Source organism: Schistocerca americana, chromosome 1 (genome assembly GCF_021461395.2).
Source record: "Schistocerca americana isolate TAMUIC-IGC-003095 chromosome 1, iqSchAmer2.1, whole genome shotgun sequence".
In the NCBI taxonomy this organism is placed as follows: Eukaryota; Metazoa; Arthropoda; class Insecta; order Orthoptera; family Acrididae; genus Schistocerca; species Schistocerca americana.
In genome coordinates this window covers 750,208,863-750,225,887 of record NC_060119.1, presented here as the reverse complement: position 1 = coordinate 750,225,887, position 17,025 = coordinate 750,208,863, and the positions used below count along the sequence as shown (strand labels likewise).

Below are 17,025 nucleotides of genomic sequence, written 5' to 3'. Positions count from 1 at the left end.
GGCAATGCACAGCAAACAAAAAAATAAATCTGGCTTAGCAGAGTAACACAAATTAAAGTTCAGTAGCACTATGCCTGGCAAACAGCAGCTTATATCTAAACATGACATAGCTCAAGCAGAAAAAATAGTACACTAAAGATAACAATGCAGGTAAGGGAAATGTATAATCACATCTTAATGTCTAAGTAATTAAAGTGGTGCACCACAACAACTTATTGTAAAAGAAATATTACCATGTACTTGAAAAGAATATTATGTATGCAGTTACTGTTACTAGTCCCTTCTTATTGTTCTTTCCTTTCCAAGTGCTCCTTTTTTGAAGAATGTGGATCACAAAATTATTATTTAATAGATCTGTTGACAGAAAGTGTTCACATTAGCAAATGCATTTAATTTTATTTTATGAAACCAATGCTGCAACACAGCTGGAAAACAGATGTCAAATGAAATAAGCAATTACGCAAACGAAGCATAAAAACATCATTCAATAGCTATGTGGCATTTCGTAAGTCAGTAGCTCTCAACTCTCGTAGAAAGACACTTGTCATAATCAGGTGTGCAGATGAAAAAATATTTCTTGTCATTTTATTAGGCATTTCAGTAAATATCATAAATTACGAGCTCCACAGCATGCTTTCAACAAGGAAATGTCAGTAGCACGGACAATGGCCTCCCCTTTTTTTTTTCTACCTGTGCCGCTGAAAGGCTAATGGCTTTTTTTTTTTTTTTTTTCTTCGGGCAGCTGTCGCCCAGGTGGGTGCCCGCGACGCATTACGTGCAGGTGCTCACTTAACTTTCTTACGGAAATATTTACGACAGCAGTTTCTCAGTTTCCGCTACAGCGACAGTCTCACATAAAAATATTTCACAGGTCAAGAATTAGTGTTGCAAATCTGGAGAAACAAAATCCTATAAATATAAGTGTCCAAAAAAATTTTCGCCGGCATTGTGATACATTCACGCATTTACACACATTTCATAACTCTTAAAGTACGATTCTTGGTTTCCAACATCCTGTTTCACAAGTCAAGAGTCCCTACCCACTATTCATTATTCCTTACCTTATTACACATATACATATTCGTATTCATCAACACATAATAACTACATAGCATAATCAGATTCCTCATATAACATCAGCTTATTGATCATAAACATACCTCAACAGCATAATACACATCGTCGTCGTAAAAATAACATCATTACACCTCAGTCAAATCTCAAAAACGTCGTAGCTTTCTGCATTAATGTCAAAACCTAAAAAAATTCTCTGCTCATGTCAAAAGTGTCATCTGCCTCAAACGTACTTTAAAAATCATGATCTCATACCAAATACATCATTCAAAGCTCTCATAGTATCACAATGATTCCGAAAAAATATGAACAGTTTACAAAGTACAGACAAAATACAGTTTCATAAGTGTGAAGTTACCCAACTGTGTACTGCGTAAACATGTGTCACTGATGTAGTAAAAAAATGTTTATCTCTCAGTTAAATGATCAGATAGCTGTGTAATTTGTGTGTTAGAGAAATATGGTACCAATGTGTATAGTTGTATAAGCAAATACCATATTAGCTAGGGTTCCTTGTGGTTGCCACACACATGGTACACAAAGTAAGCGTGTACCCCCGTGAGGATTAATGTAATTATACCCTCAGGTGTTACAGATTACAGCAATGGAATGAAATGTATCACGGAAAACCTTTGTATCATTGTACTCCAAATATCTTTAAAAATAAATGTTTTAAGTACAAAATTAATCACTCAAATGCGTGTCCTGTAGCGCTAAATGTGCGTCTTGCTGTAAGATAATTCTGTGGAAGTGTCGTACTTATCGTCCTCCGAAAGCTAAGTTCTGCAGAAGTCAATGTACTTACCTCATGATAAACAAAAGTGAAATGCTTTGCGTAGAGATATCTTAGTTATTACGCTTATTGTTGTGATGATGAAAGTACTGTGCTGTAACGTATTGTTGTGCTATGGAAAAGGCTGTCTCCTTGTAGCTATACCACAAAAGTTACTACTAAAACATGTTTTGATTTCCAGAAGAATTCAGAAAAACTGTGCAGATATAAAACAGATACACCGCAAAAGCGACATTGTAAATTGTCACTCATTAGTAGCGTCGTGATAAAACCGTGTAGTTGTCACTTAAACTAACCACTGTGTCGTCTGGTATCTCACAGAAAGTACATTAAACCCAGAATGTATTTTCAAGTAAACCAAAATGTTGCATTAAAATCTCATTAGCAGTACCAGTATGTGTCCTAAGTATGTAAGCCTGATAGTCGTTACATAATCGTGCAACTAACAAGCGAGAATGTACAAATACAACACTGTGTCGTCTGTTCACAATAACAATGCATTCGTAATTTCTGTTTAAAAATGTTCCCTAGGTTCTAGACTGGATATTTAACTTCAAACACTGTTGCATATTAACAGTTTCTTAAGTCAGACAAAGCATACGAGAAATGTGAAGTGAAAAGTTTTATGGCAAAGACAAAGTTAAAAAGCAGATTATCTTTCAATAAATGGTTTTACATGTGAAATGTGGTGTAAACCTTTACTCTTCCTAGTACGCAGAGTTTCAACTTCAACGCAATTATCATGTGGTATACGTCGTTAAACAATACTGGAATTTTTCTTAAGGTTAGCGTCTATGTCATTTTTCTCTGAGCCAGCCGGCGCAAGCGGCTGCCTGCGGTGCGAGTCATTGTCTGTCCCTTTGTTGGCGCGCGCCGTTATTGGGATTAGGAGACCTAGCTTCTACAAATTCGCCTTGCCGAGAGGGCCCAGCCGTGTTAGAATCCCGCCAGTTCTGATGAAATTGACGTCTGTCGTCATGTCGGTAGTTCCTGTAGTTTCTTTCTTGTCGGTCATGTGGTGGAGAATTTCTCCCTGAATCGTACCTGCGCACTGAACTGTTGCGTCTGAAGTTATTCTGTCTCCCTTGATAATAATTGTTTTGGTTCCCATATTGTCTGTTTCTGTGGTTATCTCTGTCATATTCATTACTACGGAAATGCGATCTTTCTCTGTAACTATTATTACTCTTCCGGTGGTTGTCATATGGGTGGTGATTGTTTTGGTCACGATTTGCGTTGTGAGAATAGCCTTGTCGTGTCCAGTTATTGTTTCTGTCGTCACGGAATTGTGACGGAAGTGACCTGTAGTGATTGTTTTCCTGTTTTCGCATCCCGCGACTGTCTGTGTCAATTTCCAGTTCTTGTAACAGTCCCTGAAAAGCTTCAATGTCGTCTTTGCAATGTCCTGCTAAAATAATATGTCGTAAATGTTCAGGCAATTTGAGTAAGCAAATGCGGATGAGTTCTGAGGGGCTGTATGGGTTTGAAAGATACTGATTCTTATGCAACATGTCTTCAAAATATTTCACAAGACTGGAGAATTCAGATTGTTCGAAATGTTTCATCATTATGATACAATGTTTTACTCGGTCTTGTGTGGCTTGAGACCAATATGCTGAGAGGAAGGCATGGTAAAATTCTCCTTCACTGTGGCAATCGTGAATGACCGATCGCATTCTTACAGCTGGTTCATTCTCTAAGTAGCCACACATAAATTCTAATCTGTGTTCTAACGACCAGTTGGGAAGAAAAGAATGAGAGAATTGATGGAGCCATGCTTGTGGATGAATGTCGTTGCCAGAATTCTTATATGTTTTGAATTTACGTGTAGTAATGAACAGCTTATAGTCAAAATCATCATGTCGGCGAGTCGCACATCGGTCATTGTTAGGTCGTGTCGGCCGTTCCATCTCAAAATTCGGTGCACATTGACAATTTCTTTCATAACTTCCGAAATGCCCTATGTTATTATTTTGCGGCTTTTCCGTGTTTCTAAGTCCCTCTTCCCGTGTTGGAGCGCGAGTGTCCTCTGAAATACGTAATTCTTGTATTACCTGTGTCAGCTGATCTTGTACTTCCCGGATTTCTCTTTGGTGTTGTGTATTAATTTGATTCTGATTTTGTTTGAATTTTCTTATTTGTTCATACTCTTCTGTGTCAGTGAAGGCTACGGGTCTTGCGTCATTCAGATCATCATCTACCTTTGTAGATAAGTTAGTGACCTGATCCGAAAGTTCGGCTACTTTCTCCGATAGTGTACTTATTTCTTCAGTGTGTTTTTCTGAACCAAGTTTCAGAGTATCTACTGTGTCCTTAAAGTTTTCCTGAGTTTTTGCAAGTTGCGTAACCGAATCGGTAGATGCAACTGAGTCAAATTTAGCTTGCAAGGTCTCATGATTTTCATGAACAATAATTTGCAGTTCTTTTATGGCTGCTTCGTGATTCTGTAATGCATTTTCATGCCGCGAAAAAATAGGTTGAAAATGCTCACAAATTTGTGTTTTTACGTCATTACAGACTTTTTGACATTTCGATTCAATGTTATGTAACTCAGTAGTTAAATCTTCACGTGTTTGTTCAAGTGTTTGTTCCAATGAGTCTAAATTTTTAAGATTTTGTTCCACTGTGTCTAACTTTTGAAGCTTTTGCTGTGTTTGTCTCTGATTTTGTTCCATTGTGTCTAACTGTTGCTGTGTTTGTCTCTGATGTTGTTCCATTGTGTCTAACTTTTCAAGCTTTTGTCCCATTTGTTGCATTAATTGTAATAACAATGCACTGGTGTCTGAAACATGTTCCTCAGTGCTTTTCGGCAGTGAAGTTGCACCGGCAACATTCACATTTTGACAAGTGGAAAATGTGTCTTGACTCATTTGAGAAAACGGTGGGAATCCAAAACCTGAGTCTGCAGTATTTGCAATATCGTGTTCTGCCATTCCCGATTCCTGAGGCGAGCTGTTGCCGACCAATCGATCGATAACGCTTCCCTGTTCACTACCTGTTTCACTGTCTACACCATTGTTTGCCGCCCGCTCCATTTCCCTATGCGCAATTACCAAATTACTACTTTGAACATTAGTTAATTCATTACTCTGCGGCGCTAACACACTGCTTTCGTCTTCACTGTCATTTCTCAGTTTACTTTGGAGCCTAGTATTACGTTTTTCACACGCCATTATTGTCACAGTATTTCACATGATAACACAGAAAAGCGCAATTTGAAGAGCAAAATAAAATAACATAGCAATGGAAATAATGTCTACTTAATTGCCAGCGCAGCTGCGAAATACTTGGTGCAAATCTACATGCATGCCACAACTGTTTTACTGTACAACAATGAAAAACTACAACTACAAAGGAAATTCTCTCTATAATTACGCGCTAGCAATAAACAATAGCTACACTAATTACACAAACTACAAGAAAAAAATCAGAAGATTCCAGTGAGGTATCCTGGCAGGGTCGCCATATGAAACGTCCCCTTTGAACAATTCTACGTGACTGTCCTTAAACTGATACACAATATTTTTTTTAGCGCAACGCAATCTGACTTTCAAAAAATCCCTACGAAAGAATGGCCCTGACTAACATTAACCTATACGTTTCACAAATCACTTACCTCTCAAAAATCTTCGCTGCTCAAGCTACTGCAATACAGCGAGCGCCACTACTGCCAGCTAAATAAAAGATTCAAACTATGGAAGGCACTAACTACTGATAGGGATAGTTAGCAAATGAAAGATATTAGTAGAGAACAAACTATGTATTTACCTTGATATCATCATATATAAATATAGCAGTTCATGACAAATTACAAATCTCCGCCATCTCTCTCCCCACATCCACCACTGCTGGCGGCTCACCTCCAACTGCGCAACGCTACGGGCTGTTCACAGCCAGCTGCCTAACACTACAATGGCGAGTATTACAACAATGCAAAGCAGCCACAGACCGCACACAGCACAGCCAGCGACCCTCATACAGAGGTGGCGCTACCAATAAAAAAACCTAAACAGCCTACTTACATAGAGAAAAACATAAACAGCCTACTTACATAGAGAAAACATAAACAGCCTACTTACAATACGAACTGACTGCCGCTCGCCATACAGCCCAACGATTAGGAGTTATGGTCTGCGGTGCGGTTTCGTTTCACAACAGGACATGTTTTTTGTGATCATCGGCACTTTATAGCACAGTCGTTTGTGAAAGACATTCTACGTCCCATTTTGTTGCCATTTGTGGGAAGCCACCCATGGCTGACTTTTCAGCAAGATAATTCCCGACCGCACAGGGTAGTTGCTAAGCCCCACCTTGGCCAAAAAGGCCGCCGAATCTCCCAACAGTTGAGAAAGTTTGGAACGTTGTGGGCAGAGCCTTCCAGTACTGTCAGGATTTGGGCGATCTAACGCGCTAGTTGGGCAGAATTTGGCACGAAATCGATCAGGAGGACATCTAACAACTATATCCGTAACGGCCAGACACTGGTCAACGAGTTATTCACTTGATCAGTTCGTGAAGCTCTTTCTCTTGATCATATCATGAAATTTTTATGAATTAATCATTAGTTTATCTTCATATGTGCATCATATCTACTTATTTTAGTACCATTCTGGTAATTTCATCATGGTACGTCGTTTATTTTTCTTATTTTTTCATTTGTTTTTCAGTCTTAGAGCTTATATTATCTCCAACTCTGCATTATACTCCACAAGTCATCTTGTGGTGCATGGCACAGCGTGCATCCAACTGGCATCTCTACCATTTAGTCCATTCTCTCTGCGGTTGTCGCCAAGAATACTCATAAGCTTTAATTCGTCTGATTTCATCATCATTTCACGAGACATGTATGGAAGGAACTAATATTTTAATCAGCTCTGTTTAGCACGTGCAGTCTCGGAATTTCAACACTGCCTTTCCGTGAGGCGCAATAACTTCCTAGTACTCGTATTGCCTACCGCTAGAGTTTGTTGAACAACCCTGTAACGGCGATTCGGCGTAGATCCCTCTGAGTGGTTGGTGGGCCACGTCGTCCATAAACAGCCCTCTTCAGTCCACCCCAGGCATGTTCGATAGGGTTCGTGTCTGGAGAATATGCTGGCCACTCTAGTCGAGCGATGTCGTTATCCTGAAGGAAGTCATTCACAACATGTGCACTATGGGGGCGCGAAATGTCGTCCATGAAGACAAATGCCTCGCCGCCAATATGCTGACGATAAGGTTGCATTATCGGTCGGAGGATGGAGTTCACGTTCGTACAGCCGTTACGGCGCCTTCTATGACCAACAACGGCGTACACATAATTTCACCCCAAAACAGCATGGAACCTCCACTTTGCCGCACTCGCTGTACAGTGTGTCTAAGGCGTTCAGCATGACCGTGTTTCCTCCTCTACGTCTCCGACGATTATCTGGTTGAAGGCCTACGTGACACTCATCGGTAAAGAGAACGTGATGCAAATTCTGAGCGGTCCATTCGACATGTTGTTGAGCCCATCTGTACCACGCTGCATGGTGTAGTTGCAAAGGTGGACCTCGCTATGGTTGTCTAGAGTGAAGTTCCGCATCCTGCAGCCTATTGCCACAGTTTGAGTCGTCATACAACGTCCTGTGGCTGCACGAAGAGCATTATTCTGCACGGTGGCTTTGCTGTCAGTGTTCCTTCGAGCCATAATCCGTAGGAAGCGGTCATCCGCTGCAGTAGTAACCCTTGGGAAACGAGGCATGTCATCGACAGTTCCTGTCTCTCTGTATCTCCTCCATGTCCGAACAACATCGCTTTGGTTCACTCCGAGACGCCTGGTCACTTACCTTCTTGAGAGCCATTCCTGGCACAAAGTAACAATGCGGACGCGATCGAACCGTGGTATTGACCGTCTAGGCATGGTTGAACTACAGACAACCCGAGGCGTGTACCTCCTTCCTGGTGAAATGACTGGAACTGATCGGCTGTCGGATCCCCTCCGTCTAATAGGCTTTGCTCATGCATGGTTGTTTACATCTTTGGGTGGGTTTAGTGACATCTCTGAACAATCAAAGGGATTGTGTCTGTGATACAATGTCCACAGTCATCGTTTATCTTCAGAAGTTCTGGTAACCGGGCTGATCCCAACACTGTTCTTGATGTGTGTAGTTTAAAGCAAAATTTTATGATAACCTAAAGAAAATCTTTTTAAAACCCCTACAGCCTACCGCACATCATTAAACCTGGAACACCCACTAGTAGGTGGTATGGTCCAGGTTGCCTTCCAGAGATCTGTTGGATGATTTTGAAGGCTCCGTGTAACAGTTTGCGTGTAATTCTGTTGAAATGCCAAAAAACTGGAACTAAATTCAGGAACACATCCAGAGGATCGGCATTTCTGTGTTTGAATGTAAACTTAAAGAAATGTAGCACATTGAGCACAAAGAAGCGAACAGAACCGTTGATGTTGTATTAAAGTATAGGCTATAAATGACTGGAAACAGTAGCAGTCGTAAAACAGAAATACCGCTCAGGAGCGGCTTCAAGTGGAATAACCTTATCAAATTACTTGTGGGAAAAGAAGATGCAAGGCCGAGATTTACCATAGAGTCCATCTACAAAAAAAGTCACTTAAAGAACATTTGTTGGACTGATTCCAAGGTACTGCTCGTTATTCTTGAACCTGTACCAGGATGTGTTAACAGGAAATACGAAGACCCAACGAAGAGCAGGGAGCTTCGTCACGCGACCGTTTAATAGGCGCCAGAGGTTCCAACTACAACGGAAGACGCTACGCTAGAGGAGTGTCCATCACAGTTTATTGTTGAAACTCCGACAGTACAACGGTACATTGTCGCTCAGTGGTCAGCGCGCTGGGCTCGCGTTCTGGAGGACGACGGATCAAATCCCCGTCCGGCCATCCTGATTTAGGTTTTTCGTGATTTCCCTAAATGGCTCCAGTCAAATGTCGCAATGGTTCCTTTGAAAGACACTGACAACTTCCTTCCCCATACTTTCGTAGTCCGAGCTTGTGCTCCAATCACCCCGTTGTCGACGAGAAGTTAAATTCCAGAGTTTCCTCTTTAGGAGAGCACAGGTTCCTGGAAGAGTTGGAAAACATATCACTTCCTTCCACATAGTCTAGCGAAATGACAACGACGAGAAAATGAGAGAAAACATGCCTCATAAGGATGCATATTGAAAGTCACTATTCGCATGTTGTAAGCGTACATATGACAGGGTAGGGACAAAATATAGTGGTACCACAAGTTGCCTTAGGTGCAATTCGTAAAGTGTCTTGTGTATAGTGGTATACTGTGAAGTCCCACCCCTCTTCGTGATGTGTCAATGGTTATTAATGGTTATTAACGGTCGCAAATTCAACTAAAGCGGCTCATGAATATAGAGTAATAAAAGTAAACGTAACAGCTGCGATTGCGTGACAAGTATTAATCGCATGCGTCTCTTTTAGTCTTCTAATGCCGTTTGATAAACTGTTCGCCTTAAAACATAATATTATGTGCGTGGTTTAAACAAAAGGGGTTAAATAGGACAGCTTTTAATAATAGTCACTGTTTGTTAGGCAGAAGCTTCAGCCAGAGTAGGCTTCAGTTCACACTCATGCGTCACTATTTTCCAATGCTATTTCACTCTAGCTAGTGTTCCGTTTGGATGTTTTTCCATGGTTATCACTGTTTCTAGTACGCACACGCGATTGTCACAAATCGACATTTTAGACACTATTACCTGAACATAGTTTCGTTAAGGGTTTCTCGTTCCTCATTTTTCCTCTGAATTCTTTAATTATGTTCTTTCGCGCATCACACTTTAACTTGTCACTTATTGTAGCCCTTTACTCCTGTTTTAATCCTCAGTAATTAGCAATATAATCCGACAAGGTATACTGGCTTTCTCGACTCATACTTGACTACTAAACGCTCGCCCCAGGGAAGATGGTCGCATCTCAGTGAACTTCGTTCAAGTGCCACCATCGACAGATATGTAATTGACCTGAGATATAATGGTCTGTGATAGATAGAAAGCTCAGGAGAGTGCGTTAATGTTACTCTTGTGTACAGAGTGGCCATTATTGAACTATATAAAATAAAATCGTCATAACTACTCGAGGTTTGTGTTAGGACGTTTAAACTACACCTTTGACTGTTGAGCAAGATGGGAGTTACTATGCGCGTGCGTGTTTGGTTTAGTGACGAAGCCCACTTTCATATGGATGTTTTTGTTGTTGTGGTCTTCAGTCCTGAGACTGATTTGATGCAGCTCTCAATGCTGCTCTATCCTGCGCAAGCTTCTTCATCTCCCAGTACCTACTGCAACCTACATCCTTCTGAATCTGCTTGGTGTATTCATCTCTTGGTCTCCCTCTACGATTTTTACCCTCCACGCTGCCCTCCAATACTAAATTGGTGATCCCTTGATGCCTCAGAACATGTCCTACCAACCGATCCCTTCTTCTAGTCAAGTTGTGCCACAATCTTCTCTTCTCCCCAATCCTATTCAACACCTCCTCATTAGTTATGTGATCTACCCATCTAATCTTCAGCAGTCTTCTGTAGCACCACATTTCGAAAGGTTCTATTCTCTTCTTGCCCAAACTATTTATCGTCCATGTTTCACTTCCATACATGGCTACACTCCATACAAATACTTTCAGAAACGACTTCCTGACACTTAAATCTATACTCGATCTTAATAAATTTCTCTTCTTCAGAAACGCTTTCCTTGCCATTGCCAGTCTACATTTTATATCCTCTCTACTTCGACCATCATCAGTTATTTTGCTCCCCAAATAGCAAAACTCCTTTACTACTTTAAGTAGTGTCTCATTTCCTAATCTAATTCCCTCAGCGTCACCCGACTTAAATCGACTACATTCCATTATCCTCATTTTGCTTTTGTTGATGTTCATCTTGTATCCTCCTTTCAAGACACTGTCCATTCCGTTCAGCTGCTCTTCCTAGTCCTTTACTGTCTCTGAGAGAATTACAATGTCACCAGCGAACCTCAAAGTTTTTATTTCTTCTCCATGGATTTTAATACCTACTCCGAATTTTTCTTTTGTTTCCTTCACTGCTTGCTCAATATGCGTCTACCTTGCACTTTTATCGGGGAGAGGCTACAACCCTGTCTCACTCCCTTCCCAACCACTGCTTCCCTTTCATGCCCCTCAACTCTTATAACTGCCATTTGGTTTCTATACAAATTGTAAATAGCCTTTCGCTCCTTATATATTACCCCTGCCACCTTCAGAATTTGAAAGAGAGTATTCCAGTCAACATTTTCAAAATCTTTCTCTAAGTCTACAAATGCTAGAAACGTAGGTTTGCCTTTCCTTAATCTAGCTTCAAAGATAAGTCGCAGGGTCAGTATTGCCTCACGTGTTCCAATATTTCTACGGAATCCAAACTGATCTTCCCCAAGGTCGGCTTCTACTAGTTTTTCCATTCGTCTGTAAAGAATTCGCATTAGTATTTTGCAGCTGTGACTTATTAAACAGATAGTTCGCTAATTTTCACATCTGCCAACACCTGCTTTCTTTGGTATTGGAATTATTATATTCTTCTTGAAGTCTGAGGGTATTTCGCCTGTCTCATACATCTTGCTCTCCAGATGGTAGAGTTTTGTCAGGACTGGCTCTCTCAAGGCCGTCAGTAGTTCTAATGGAATGTTGTCTACTCCCGGGTTCTTGTTCGACTCAGGTCTTTCAGTGCTCTGCCAAACTCTTCACGCAGTATCATATCTCCCATTTCATCTTCATCTACATCCTCGTCCATTTCCAGAATATTGTCCTGAAGTACATCGCCCTTGTATAGACCCTCTATATACTCCTTCCACCTTTCTGCTTTCCCTTCTTTGCTTAGAACTGGGTTTCCATCTGAGCTCTTGCTATTCATACAAGTGATTCTCTTTTCTCCAAAGGTCTCTTTAATTTTACTGTAGGCAGTATCTATCTTACCCCTAGTGAGATAAGCCTCAATATCCTTACATTTATCCTCTAGCCATCCCTGCTTAGCAATTTTGCACTTCCTGTCGATCTCATTTTTGAGACGTTTGTATTCCTTTTTGCCTGCTTCATTTACTGCATTTTTATATTTTCTCCTTTCATCAATTAAATTCAATATTTCTTCTGTTACCCAAGGATTTCTACTAGCCCTCGTCTTTTTATCTACTTGATCCTCTGCTGCCTTCACTACTTCATCCCTCAAAGCTACCCATTCCTCTTCTACTGTATATCTTTCCCCCATTCCTGCCATTTGTTCCCTTACGCTCTCCCTGAAACTCTGTACAACCTCTGGTTTAGTCAGTTTATCCAGTTCCCATCTCCTTAAATTCCCACCTTTTTGCAGTTTCTGCAGTTTTAATCTACAGTTCATAACTAATAGATTGTGGTCGGAGTCCACATCTGCCCCTGGAAATGTCTTGCAATTTAAAACCTGGTTCCTAAATCTCTGTCTTACCATTATATAATCTATCTGATACCTTTTAGTATCTCCAGGCTTCTTCCATGTATACAGCCTTCTTTTATGATTCTTGAACCAAGTGTTAGCTATGATTAAGTTGTGCTCTGTGTAAAATTCTACCAGGCGGCTTCCTCTTTCATTTCTTAGCCCCAATCCATATTCACCTACTACGTTTCCTTCTCTCCCTTTTCCTACTACCGAATTCCAGTCACCCATGACTATTAAATTTTCGTCTCCCTTTACTATCTGAATAATTTCTTTTATTTCATTATACATTTCTTAAATTTCTTCGTCATCTGCATAGCTAGCTGGCATATAAACTTGCACTACTGTAGTAGGCGTGGGCTTCGTGTCTATCTTGGCCACAATAATGCGTTCACTATGCTGTTTGTAGTAGCTTAACCGCATTCCTATTTTTTCATTCATTATTAAACCTACTCCTGCATTACCCCTATTTGACTTCTTATTTATAACCCTGTATTCGCCTGACCAAAAGTCTTGTTCCTCCTGCCAGCGAATTTCACTAATTCCCACTGTATCTAACTTTAACCTATCCATTTCCCTTTTTAAATTTTTTAACCTACCTGCCCGATTAAGGGATCTGACATTCCACGCTCCGATCCGTCGAACGCTAGTTTTCTTTCTAGTTTCGTCAATAAGCAAAACTGGCGCATTTGGGGGACCGAGAATCGGCATTTTGCGATTGAGAGGTCTCTTCATTATCAATGGGTGCATGTGAGGTGTGCAATGTCCAATGAAAAAATTATCTGTGCGATATTTCTTGATGGCACGGTACCTACTGAACGATACGTGAAGGTTTCATCCCAATTATCCAAAGTGACCTTGATTTCAACAATAGTTGGTTCATGAAGACGGAGGTCAACCGAATCGAAGCAGGAGAGTGTTTGATGTCCTGGAGGAGCACCTTGGGGACCGCATTCTAGCTTTGGGGTACCCAGAGGCCACTGGCATGGGCCTTGATTGGCCGCCATGTTCTCGGAATCTGAACACATGCGACTCCTTTTTTCTGGGGCTGTATTAAAGACAAGGTGTACAGCAATAACTATAAAACCATTGCTGAGCTGAAAACAGCCATTTAGATGGTCATCGACAGCATCGATGTTCCAACACTTCAGCGGGTCATGCAGAATTTCGCTATTCTTCGTCGTCACATCATCGCCAATGACGGCAGGGCTATCGGACATGTCTTAACTTAAATCCGAACATGACTCACGTGTTGAATAAAGTGTGCTCACGCCATAGTTTGCATCTAATTTACGTTTTATAGTCGTATAGTTCAATAATTGACACCCTGTAGTAGGGTATATATGGGGCGTGAGCAGCGTCAGATGTAGCGACCACTACAGAGGACTTCGTTCTCGTGGTAGACACCGTTTTGACCACCTAACCGTTAGAAAGGGCCCTTATCGTGAATCTAATGGTTGAAAATAACACATTTGTGGGGCATTTGGATGGCATCTGGATGTGACTATGGCCCGATGTTGGACTACATAGGAGGGTGAGAGCATACTTACTGTACTCGCTAATAACGGTGCGTTCGACCATATCTGACAATCACAATGGAAGATCGCTTTATTGTGCACCAAGGACATCGTAACCCCCTTCACATTTGTACCTGCCATCCGGGGCCAAGTAATGGACCCCGTGTGACATTCTGTGTCTTATTCCATTATTGCTCTGAGATTGGGAACAGCAGGACTAGGGAATTACCGTTAACACAACAGAAACCAGTGCGTTTGGAGTGGTGCCGAGAGTGAAGTGTGAGTTGCTGATAAACGGCTTGATGTGGTGATCAGCGATGCATTGCTGTTCTGCCGTACCCCGGATGACCTTCTTCGGCGAGTATGGCGCCGATCTGGGCCAAGGTCTCATCCTTTAAAATCTTATGGACAAGCACGACGGTCTCACTCCTGGTATCGTGGTGTGGGGAGCCATCGTCTCTCACTTCACGTCTTCCGCTGACGGCAAAACGGTATGTCACGTGCATCTTGCGTCTTCATTATGCCAATGTTTCGTGGTGCTATTTTTCAAAGGCACAATTCTCGTCCACAGATTGTGCGTGTTTCTATGAACTGCCTTCGTGAATTTGAGTACTGTGGACAACAAGACACCTACAACTGGCAACGGTGCTTTCGCGTTTTCGTCAATACGGTATCAGAACGTTTAAGTTCTACCACTGTAAAGACGGAAGATCCGCGATTCGGAATGTCAGAACTGTGTAGTAAGTAGCGGCAGGAACACCACCACACAATTACGTAGCACTAACATTCCAAACCATCCAGTCTCGGAGAGAGATTTTAATCGTGTTCAACCTAAAGGTAAAGTATCGAACTATTTTTCTCCGAATCATAAAGTTTGTCGGAAAAGCAGTGAGAATAATTACTTTTGGAAACCTTTTATCAAAGCCTGTTATAACAATAAACTGTTTCGCTTAATAAAACGGCCACCATCCCAAATAGGGGACAGTGTCTACATCGAAAGAGGAAGTCAATTTTCGACACTGAATAAATAAGTACTTTCACTTATTACGTAATTTAAACACAACCACTTAATTTCCATTTACTACGGTCACTTTGCAGTAAGTACTATTAATCTCACTTTCTGTTACTTATGGAATTTATCAGTATACTTCAGTAATTATTTAAAGAAGACACACATGTGTTTCAACAAGGATACAAAAAATATTAAACTTATAGCTATCATTCATATGACCAAAACTATTATTTAACACGACTAAATTTCATTTCTTTAGGACTGTTATTTGTTAATGTTTTACTAACATCAATATTTGTCTGGATTTCTTTGACATGGAGAAGCAACACGAACAATTACTGTTAAGATTGTTGCAGTTAAACAATTATATTACTTTACTTTCAGAAACACTATTGAAAACTTACCCTCATGGTCACGACAAGCGGTGGTCCTTAAACTGATATGTGCAAACTTCAGTATTTAATAATGATTTTCAGAATTTACTACCAAAACAGTACTATTGCTAGTAGTTTACTATTATTCAAGCTTCAATAAACATCAGGATACTCGGAATAAATTCGTTTAGGCAAGGACCCTACTGAGGTAAATGAAATAGGAAAATTACGGTTAAACACAAAGGTACATTTAACACTTATATTCCACTGATTGAAGATGGATGGTTCATACTGTGAGACACTTCTAAATAAAATACTTTGCCTCTTACTGATGTCGAAGGTGGCATGAGGCGGTGCTGCGAAGTAACATTAGGCAGCTACGGCTCTTGATGTACATAGCTCTGTCTTCCTCTTGGTGGCGACAATAAAATTGCAAATCTCTGAGCTATTAATTTATTGCCGTACTGCACAAATCATGTAGAACACGTCCGAGGCCAAAACCCAGTCTTGCAGGTAAATTCGGGGCCTCTAGTGCTTGACCAACGTAATGTGTGTTCACCACTTGCAGGTCAGCTACCGACTGTCTGAGCCACTTGCGCGCCAGTTCTCACTCCCGCGCCCCACCACCTTTACCATTCCACCACAGAACGGAGTTCCGTTCTACCTATGATCCCTACACCTTTTCAATTTACACCCCTGCTTACAGAAACCTTAAGTATGAACCAACTACTATTGCATGACAGAAAAACGACATAATTAATTACAGTTGAACTTGAATTATTACATAATTATTTACAAAATATGTTTTAATACATTTATTCCACCTACGTCAAAGAGGTTATTTTAAATAGATAAACTACTCTAAACAGAAGCTTGCTTTCGTTATAGTATTAGCTTAATTTTTCGAAATTATTACGGAACAAAAAAATTTTAAAATATACAGATTAATGGCAGTATTATATTTACAGTAGCATTACAAACTGTCCCTCGAAAAACGTCTTTGTGGCCAACTCAGACGCCACGTCTACTCCAGTCTCAGTAACTAGGTGATCAAGAGCGAGTTACAAAAGTTACGAGCCAGTTTGCCTCAGGAGAGGGTGCAACCGCTTCCCAACCGAATCACTGTATGCATACAGACCAGATCGGGTGCAACTTCATATTAATAAATGGGTTCACAGTACCAAGTTAGTTGTTAAGGTGACTCAGTCTCGTGATCACTCGTATAACATCAGTCTGTGTCCGAGAGAATTCCTTCCGTTTCCTCCTCCCCTTATAGATGCTCCACTTTTTCTTGTCAGGCAGTGTAGCTTCCATTGACAGAACGACAATGATACTAAAATATAGACTTTCACGGCCGGAAATGTCATGTCCATTATAATTATCCGGGCTGTTATGCCGTGGTCGGTTGATGAATTCTGTGTCAATTCCCAACGTTTCGTCCCCGTCTGCGGAGGACATCTTCAAAGGGGTCTGCAGTTCGATGAAAGGTCGAACACACCCACTCGCTACTGACTGTCAGCTGCAGACCCCCTTGAAGATGTCCTCCGCAGACGGGGACGAAACTACTGACTGTCAGTAGCGAGCCAGTGGGTGTGTTGGACCTTCCATCGAGCTGCAGAGCCCCTTGAAGATGTCCTCCGCAGACGGGGACGAAACGTTTGGAATTGACAGAATTTATCAACCGACCACGGCATAACATCCCGGATAATTATAACGGACAGAACAACAATGGGCAATCAGTGTCCATCTCAAAAGAAAGCGCCCACCTCCCTCGCTTTCCCGGTACATGTGGTACAGTTACAAGATGTAGAACGGTAAGCAGGTCTCTGTA

The 17,025-nt window shown here is 41.1% G+C and overlaps 1 protein-coding gene across 1 annotated transcript in view; it reads left to right on the top strand.

The window, feature by feature from the left end:
- Positions 1–17,025, top strand: part of LOC124594023 (follistatin-related protein 5-like) — a 227,429-nt gene that overhangs the window by 193,448 nt on the left and 16,956 nt on the right. The gene's annotated exons all lie outside the window — the stretch shown is intronic.